This window comes from Theropithecus gelada, chromosome X (assembly GCF_003255815.1).
Source record: "Theropithecus gelada isolate Dixy chromosome X, Tgel_1.0, whole genome shotgun sequence".
NCBI lineage: Eukaryota > Metazoa > Chordata > Mammalia > Primates > Cercopithecidae > Theropithecus > Theropithecus gelada.
In genome coordinates this window covers 10,642,596-10,651,639 of record NC_037689.1, presented here as the reverse complement: position 1 = coordinate 10,651,639, position 9,044 = coordinate 10,642,596, and the positions used below count along the sequence as shown (strand labels likewise).

At 42.7% G+C, this 9,044-nt stretch overlaps 1 pseudogene across 1 annotated transcript; it reads right to left on the bottom strand.

Annotated features, from left to right (window-relative positions):
• Nucleotides 1-3,655: 3,655 nt before the first annotated feature.
• On the bottom strand, nucleotides 3,656-5,759 carry LOC112615344 (annotated as a pseudogene). The gene is made up of 3 exons (XR_003117328.1): nucleotides 5,495-5,759; nucleotides 4,140-5,187; nucleotides 3,656-3,850 (listed from the first exon to the last, which is right to left on the bottom strand). The product of XR_003117328.1 is annotated as an ornithine aminotransferase, mitochondrial-like (transcript).
• Nucleotides 5,760-9,044: the final 3,285 nt, after the last annotated feature.

Sequence of the window (9,044 nt, the reverse complement as noted above, 5' to 3'; positions counted from 1 at the left end):
GAAGAAGATGCGTGCACTGTAGACCCTGTGATGGAAGGGAATAGAAGAGTCCACTTAGTCTCCATGCAGGGGAGCAACGGTTGGAAAGTCCCCTGGACAGAAGCATGAGACTGGCCATCAAGGGTCTCACCAACCAAGGGCCTGGGTGCTGGGGTGGGGACGATGGTTTGGGAATGGGTCAGTTCTTTCTCACAGGTACCACTGCACAGTGCAGAGGGGAAACAGTTGTGGGGAAGGGAAGGGCAGAGGGGAGTCTATTTTTAAATCATTGTGTGCGAATGGAGACCATTAAGACTCACACCTATAATCCCAGCACTTTGGGAGGCCGAGACAGGCAGATCACTTGAGGTCAGGAGCTCAAGACCAATCTGGCCAACATGGAGAAACCATGTCTCAACTAAAAATATAAAAATTAGCCGGGTGTGGTGGCTCACGACTGAAACTCCAGCTACTCAGGAGGCTGAGGCAGGAGAATCGCTTGAACCTGGGAGGCAGAGGTTGCAGTGAGGCGAGATTACCCCACTGCACTCCAGCTTGGGCAACACAAGTGAGACTCCATCTCAAAAAAATATATATGTAGCTAAGACACTTTTTGAAAAAGAAGAATAAGGTGGGAGGAATGTCTCTACCATATTTCAATATTTCTTATATAGCTACAGGAATCAAGACTGTGTAGTATTGGGAGAATAGACACATAGATCACTGGAACAAAATAGAGAACCTAGAAATAGCTCCACACTGATTTTTTACAAAGAGACAAAGAGAAGGAAGGATTGTCTGCTTAACAAATGGTGCTAGAGAAGTTGCAGAGCCATAGGCCAATTTTTAAAATGACCTAATCTTCATACCTTTATACAAAAAAAAACTCAAGTGGATCATAGATTTAAATCTAAAATATAAAACTAAAACTAAAACTTTTACAAGAAAACATAGGAGAAACGTCTGAGATCTAGGGCATAGTAAACAGCTCGAAAAGCATAATCCATAAGGAAAAAAATAAATTAGATTTCATCCAATTTAAAACTTTTGCTCTGCAAGAAACCCTGTTAAAAGGATGAAAAAAAAACGGTATGGAATGGGAGAATATGTTTGCAAATCACATATACATCCAGAATGTATAATGAATATGTATAGTACTCTCAAAACTCAATGGTAGGCCATGGCTCACGCTTGTAATCCCAGCACTTTGAAAGGTCGAGGTGGATGGAGGGCAGATTTCTTGAGGGCAGGAGTTTGAGACCAGCCTGAGCAACATGGCAAAAACCCATCTCTACTAAAAATACAAAAATTAGGCATGATGGTTCGTGCCTGTAATCCCAGCTACGTGGGAGGCTGAGGCATGAGAATCGCTTGAACCTGGGAGGCGGAGATTGGAGTGAGCCAAGATCATGCCACTGCACTCCAGCCTGGGTAACAGAGCAAGAGGCTCTCTCAAAAACAAACAAGCAAACAAAAACTCAAAGGTAAAAAACAAATAATCCAATTGGAAAATGATCAAAATATATGAACATACATTTCACTGAAGAGGAAATAAGCAAATAAGCACATGAAAAGATGTTCAACACTAATTTGCATCACTAGATGCAAATTAAGACCATGATGAGGTATCACTACACACTTATTACAACAGCTAAAATTAAAAACATAGTGACAACACGAAATGGTGACAAAGATGCAGAGAAATTGGACATCTTGTAAAATGCTGCTGGGAAGGTAAAATCTTACAGCCACTTTGGAAAACTGTTTAGTAGTTTCTTATAAAACTGAACATGCAATGAGCACACAATTCAACAATGACACTTCAGAGAAATTAAAATTTATGCCCATCCAGAAACTTATACGTAATTGTTCATAGCAGCTTTACTTGTAATAGCCAGAAGCTCAAAATAATCAATATGTCCAACAATAAGGGAATGGTCAAACTGTGGTACATCCATACCATGAATTACTACTCACTAATAAGAATGAACTATTGATACACAAATTTTTTTTTTTTTTTTTTTGAGACGGAGTCTCGCTGTGTTGCCCAGGCTGGAGTGCAGTGGCGCGATCTCGGCTCACTGCAAGCTCTGCCTCCTGGGTTCACGCCATTCTCCTGCCTCAGCCTCCTGAGTAGCTGGGACTACAGGTCCCCGCCACCATGCCTGGCTAATTTTTTGTAGTTTTTAGTAGAGACGGGGTTTCACCATGTTAGCCAGGATGGTCTCAATCTCTTGATCTTGTGATCTGCCCACCTCAGCCTCCCAAAGTGCTGGGATTACAGGCATGAGTCGCCATGCCCGGCCTTGATACACAAATATTAATGTCTTGGATGAATCTCCAGAGATTATGCTGAGTGAAATAAGCCCCTAAAATGTTATCTACCCAGGAGGCAAAGAGTTGCAGTGAGCTTAGACACTGCACTCCAGCCTGGGCAACCGAGTGAGACTCCGTCTCAACAACAACAACAACAACAACGAACTATTGATAAACAAATATCAATATTTTGGATGAATCGCCATGGAATTATGCTGAGTGAAATAAGCCCCTAAAACGTTACATACTGTAAGATTTCATTTGTACAGCATTGTAGAAAAGACAAAATTTTAGAAATGAAAAACAGATTAGTGGTTGCCAGGGATTAGGGATGGTGGATGGGAGGAGAGTGGGTATTACTAAAAATGAGTAGCACAAGGGATAACATTGTGGTGATGAAAATGGTTTGTAACTTTTTTGAGACAGAGTTTTGCTCTGTCTCCCAGGCTGGAGTGCAGTGGCACGATCTCTGCTCACTGCAACCTCTGCCTCTCGGGTTCAAGCGATTCTCTTGTCTCAGCCTCCCATGTAGCTGGGATTACAAGTGCGTGCCACCATGCCCGGCTAATTTTTGCATTTTTAGTAGAGAGGGGATTTCTCCATGTTGGCCAGGCTGGTCTCAAACTCCTGATCTCAAGTGATCTGCCCACCTTGGCCTCCCAAAGTGCTGGAACTACAGGCATGAACCACTGCACCCAGCCATGTACTGTATCCTTTTTTTTTTTTTTTTTTTAATATAAGCTTTATTTTAAATTCAAAGAAATGTTAAACTTTTTTTTACAAATTATAATCAAGCACTCAAACAATTTAGGAATTTTAAACACTAATTCTTAACTGAAAATCATGACATCCATAGAATACATCCTGATGTTGGCCAACATGACGTTTACTTAATATTAGTAGTTTATGTATGCTTAACCATTCATTCTTCCTAAAATTCAGTGATAACAATGATTTGACTTTATAAGGTAAAGCCTTTTATGTAATACACTAGAGATAACTTTTTCAAATACAAAACATTTATACCAGCAAGGAAATTATGAAAACATATATAAAGTACACTGAAGGATGTGATTTAAAGGCTGTCTGTATACATAGATGCGTTTCACCTTAGAAAGTACACATGCACATCAAAACACTTTTACTGAATATAGATGCCATTACATTCTCTTACATTACAAAGCAAACAGCAGGTTCATAAAAGTTCTTCTATTATGTATCAACGGGAAAAAAATATATATTCCAAAAAACGGTTTTGAAGACACATGGGAGTGGAATGTGCCCGCATTAAGAGCAGAGCTTTTACAAGATCACCTCTCTCCAGCCAGCTCCCAGGGACCACTGAAAACAGCTGCTACCCTCAGAACGACAAGATGGCCTTGTTAATGATTTCACTGGACTCTCAAATCTCATCCTCCTTGACCCCAGCAGAGGTGAAATTTGATGATGTCACCATGGGTTGGCTTGGCCAGAAGTCCATAATCTTGAAGTTGTAGACACACCTTCCAAGCATCACAATCTTTGGTTTCTTTAATAACAATAGCGTTTAATAATTCTTTTCCTCGCCGGGCACAGTGACTCACGCCTGTAATCCCAACACTTTGGGAAGCAGAGGCAGGTGGATCACCTGAGGTCAGGAGTTTGAGACCAGCTTGATCAACATGGCAAAATCCCATCTCTACCAAAAATACAAAAATTAGTCAGGCATAGTGGCGCGTGCCTGTAATCCCAGCTACTCAGGAGGCTGAGGCAGGAGAATCATTTGAACCCATGAGGCAGAGGTTATAGTGAGCCGATATCACGCCATTACACTCTATCCTGGGCAACCAGAGTGAACCTCTGACTCAAATAAATAAATAAATAAAATAATTATTTTCCTCTTACGGCAGTTACAACATTAGAAGGTAGCTTCATGGGTTCATTTATCAAGATAATACCCATTTTTTCTGCATTTTCAGCAAGGTTTTCTTCTAAAACCTCAAGGACTGCAATGCCCACTCGGCAGCCTAGTGGACTGCCACCGTATGTGGACCCATATTCCCCTAGCTTAATGGTCAGCATTATGTCATCGTCCCACAGCACCACCGACACAGAGTATCAGCCCCCAGAAAGGGCCCTTCCAAGGAGGACTATGTCAGGTCTGACATCTTCATGATCAACAGCCAGCCATCTACCAGTTCTGGCCAATCCTGACTGTATTTCATCAGCAATATATAGATCTGGTGCCTGGTGCAGAACTCTCGCACTCCCATTAGGTAACCTGGATCTGCAACACACCCGCTTCACCCTGAATTGGTTCTACCATGAACACAGCCACTTTGGGATTCTGAAAAGCACGCTCCAGTGCAGGCAGATCATTGCAGGGAATGACGTCAAATCCCGGCATAAATGGTCCAAAACCATCGTAACTGGTCGGGTCTGTGGAACTGGAGATAGCAGACAATGTCCTACCCCAAAAGTTTCCAGCTGCTAAAACAACCTTTGCTTTGTGTTTCTGAATGTCCTTCACTGTATAGTCCCGCCTATGAGCTAGTTTACAGGCAGTCTCTCCAGCTTCCATTCCTGTATTCATAGGAAGAACTTTGTGGTAGTTGAAAAGTTTAGTAATATACTCCTCATATTCACCAAGTACATTATTATAGAACGCTCTAGAGGTTAAGGTCAATTTGTTCCCTTAACTCTTAGCGCATTCACAATCTTGGGGTGACAATGCCCTTGGTTGACAGCACTGTAAGAACTCAGGAAGTCAAAATATTTTCTGCCTTCTATATCCCATAAGTAAATACATTTTCCTCTCTCCAGGGCTACAGGTAAAGGAGGGTAATTGTGTGCACCACACTTAGATTCCCTTTCAAAAATGTAATCAGAAGTTGGAGGTCCTTGGACTGTTTTCTTTGGGGTTTTTTTGTTTGTTTGTTTGGAGACGGAGTTTCGCTCTTGTTGCCCAGGCTGTAGTGCAATGGCGCAATCTCGGCTCACTGCAACCTCTGCCTCCCGGTTTCAAGCAATTCTCCTGCCTCAGCCTCCCAAGTAGCTGGGATTACAGGCATGCACCACGGTACTGGGCTAATTTTGTACTTTTAGTAGAGATGGGGGTTTCTCCATGTTGGCCAGGCTGGTCTCGAACTCCCAACCTCAGGTGATCTGCCCGCCTTGGCCTCCCAAATTGCTGGGATTACAGGCGTGAGCCACTGCGCACAGTCTGGATTGTTTTTTTAGTTGCAACAGATATAGCAGAAGCCACTGAAGAATGAGCTCCACCACTAAGTTCAGCAAACCTCTGCAAAGGTGCTAGTTTGGAAAACATTGTGTCCTTCAAGTAGAAAAACCACAGATCGACTATTTTTTTCTTCCCATGGTTCAGACTAGAATACAGATTTTTAACCCAAGATCCAGGGACGATCTTCAGAGAGTCCAAAATCTGACAGTGCCTGAGGACCACCCGGGACATGCGACATCTACAAAGTGCAGCCATGTTCTGTGTCTTGATTATGGTGTTGGTTACAGGAGTCTACGCATGGGATAAAAAGGCATAGGACTATACACACTATTTTACCAATGTCAATTTCCTGGTTTTGATATTGTACTATAGTATTTTTACACTACTATAGTATAGAGGAAACTGAGTAAAGGGTATATGGGACATCTCTGTACTATTTTTGCAATTTCCCATAAATCTATATTATTCCCAAGGAAAAAGGGTAAAACATATAATCTTTTTTGAGACCTTGTCATCCAGGCTGGAGTGCAGTGGGGCAATTATAGCTCATTGCAGCCTCGAACTCCTGGGATCAAGCAATCCTCCTGCCTCAGCCTCCCAAGTAGCTAGGACTACAGGCACATGCCACCATACCCAGCTATTTTTTTTTTTTTAGAGATGGGGTCTTACTATGTTGCCCAAGCTAAAAATACATTTCTTAATGAAAGATCAGGATGAGAAACAACAGGCTTATGTGAATACCTGCACAATAACCAAATACAACTTCTAGAAGTGAAAATGGTGATTTAAATAATTAATAAACGTATTAAACTGCAGATGAGACACAAATGAAGAAATAATTAGTGAACTAAAATATAGCTCTGAGGAAAACAGACAATTAGAGATAAAGAAACAGAAAATAGGCCGGGCGTGGTGGCTCAAGCCTGTAATCCCAGCACTTTGGGAGGCCGAGGCGGGTGGATCTCCTGAGGTCAGGCGTTCCAGACCAGCCTGACCAACATGGTGAAACCCCATCTCTACTAAAAACACAAAACTTAGCCAGCCATGGTGATGCATGCCTGTAATCCCAGCTACTCAGGAGGCTGAGGCACGAGAATCGCTTGCACCCGGGAAGTGGCCGTTGCAGTGAGCCGAGATTGCACCATTGCACTCCAGCCTGGACGAGAGTGAAACTCCGTGTCAAAAACAAAAACAAAAAAGAAATGGAAAATATAAAGATATGGAGGATAGAATGAAAAGAGCTCACATATATTGAACACAAATTATAGAAAGGGAGAATAGAAATTATGGAGAACAATGTTCAAAGGGATAATGGCTGAGAATTTTCCAGCTTTGGTAAAAAGCACCAATGCTCCTTATGTGAGCTTACCCAGACCTATGACTTTATTATTTAAGGAATTATTTACTAAAACGCATGTTGCTTTAATGTAGTTTAATTATAATCCAGTGTTCATTAAGATGATGTCATTTGGAAAAATACTGATTGGGAGCATTTGAGGATCATAAATTTGAAGTGGTGCTAAAATACTAGGCCGCATTAGACCATGTGGAGAAAGAAAAAGTAACAAAAATAAAGTTCTAGGCCACAATAACACAAACATTGAAAGAGAAGGAGATTAAAGTAATCAAAGGACGTGTGAAAATGAAAACTAAAGTTATCAATCAAATTTAAACCTTTTAAAGTCAAGTAATGATGTTTAAAATGTTTAATGTTGCTAACACAAAGTAAATGGTGGAATAGAGAACTCCAAAAATCTATGCCTCTATAAAAATCAGTGAAAAAACTGGCAAAAACTGTCAGAATCAACTTTTTCAGAACTGTGAAAACTAACCGAAAGCTTGTAACAAGCAGAGGAATGTTTAATCAAGAAAAACCAGCTGAGTGGTTCACGCCTGTAATCCAGCACTTCAGGAGGCCGAGGCAGGCGGATCACCTGAGGTCAGGAGTTCGAGACCAGCCTGGCCAACATGGTGAAACCCCGTCTCTACTAAAAATACAAAAATTAGCTAGGCGTGGTGGCACGCGTCCGTAATCTCCACTACTCAGGAGGCTGACACGAGAATTGCTTGAACCCGGGAAGTGGAGGTTGCAGTGAGCTGAGATGGCACCACTGCACTCCAGCCTGGGTAGCAGAGCAAGACTATCAAAGAAAAAAAGAAAAAGAAAGAAAAAGGAAGGAGGGAGGGAGGGAGGAAGGAAGGAAGGGAGAAAAACCAGCTGAATCTCTGTAAGAACTGTAAGCTTTGTGGTATTTTAACTTACCCTCGCCCCATCTCCCGCTCCCAGCTTGGTGGTAGCCCTGAAGATAATGATCTGCATTCCCAGTACAGGTACCAGTACCGGAGAGAAAAGAATGGACCTTTCACAAAGAATTACAGTTGTTTGTTTTGACTTATCTGGTGGTTCCCTGGAAGAACCCACTTGAAAGGCTTGTCTTCATTTGACTTCACTCAAACTGACACTACAACCTGGGGTAGTGAATAGCAGTTGGGGAAAACAATACATCAACCAACAAGCTTAAAAGGAAAGGTTGGAGGCCAGGCGCAGTGGCTCATGCCTGTAATCCCAGCACTTTGGGAGGCTGAGGCAGGTGGATCACGAGGTCAAGAGATCGAGACCATCCTGGCCAACATGGTCTCTACTAGACACCCAGTCTCTACTAAAAATACAAAAATTAGCTAGGCATGGTGGTGTGCACCTGTAATCCTAGCTACTCAGGAGGCTGAGGCAGGAGAATTGCTTGAACCTTGGAGGCTGAGGTTGCAGTGAGCCGAGATCGCGTCACTGCACTCCAGCCTGGTGACAGAGCGAGACTCCATCTCAAAAAAAAAAAGAAAAGAAAAGAAAGAAAGGCTGGAAAATGGGATATCTATTGGGGCTTGAATAACTCCAACATATGCCTCGGAATCTAGAAGGCCACACACATATGCCCTGGGCTGCAGCTAGGCAAATGCCCACAGAAGACCTAAGTAGGCTTTAAGCTCTCACCTCTGACAGACCTCTCGAGGCTCTGAGCAAGCAGGAAGAGAAAGATAAGGCAACATTGTAAACTGCCAGGCTGAGTGCAGAAGGTATGTCCCAACACACACACAGATCCCCTTGGCAAAGACTGGGAGACATACTGGTTCCAGGCATAAAGAAATCTCTATTCAATCATTAGTGGCCGCTAAGCTAACCAAGCAACTTCAGTGGCCACAGAGGACAAGGAATAGAGACTACAGAATTTGTTCAGGAAAAAACTAAACAAACTTGTGTTTTGAGACAGGGTCTTGCTCTGTCTCTCAGGCTGGAGTACAGTGGCATTAACATGGCTCACTGCAGCCTTGATCTCCCAGGCTCAAGCAATCCTCCGGCATCAGCCTCCTGAGTAGCTGGGACTATAGGCATGTGCACCACACCAAGCTAATTTATTTCTTTTTAGAGATGGGGTCTCACTATGTTGCCCCAGCTGGTCTCAAACTCCTAGGCTCAAATGATCCTCCTGCCTTGGCCTCCCAAAGTTCTGGGATTACAGGCATGAGCCACCAA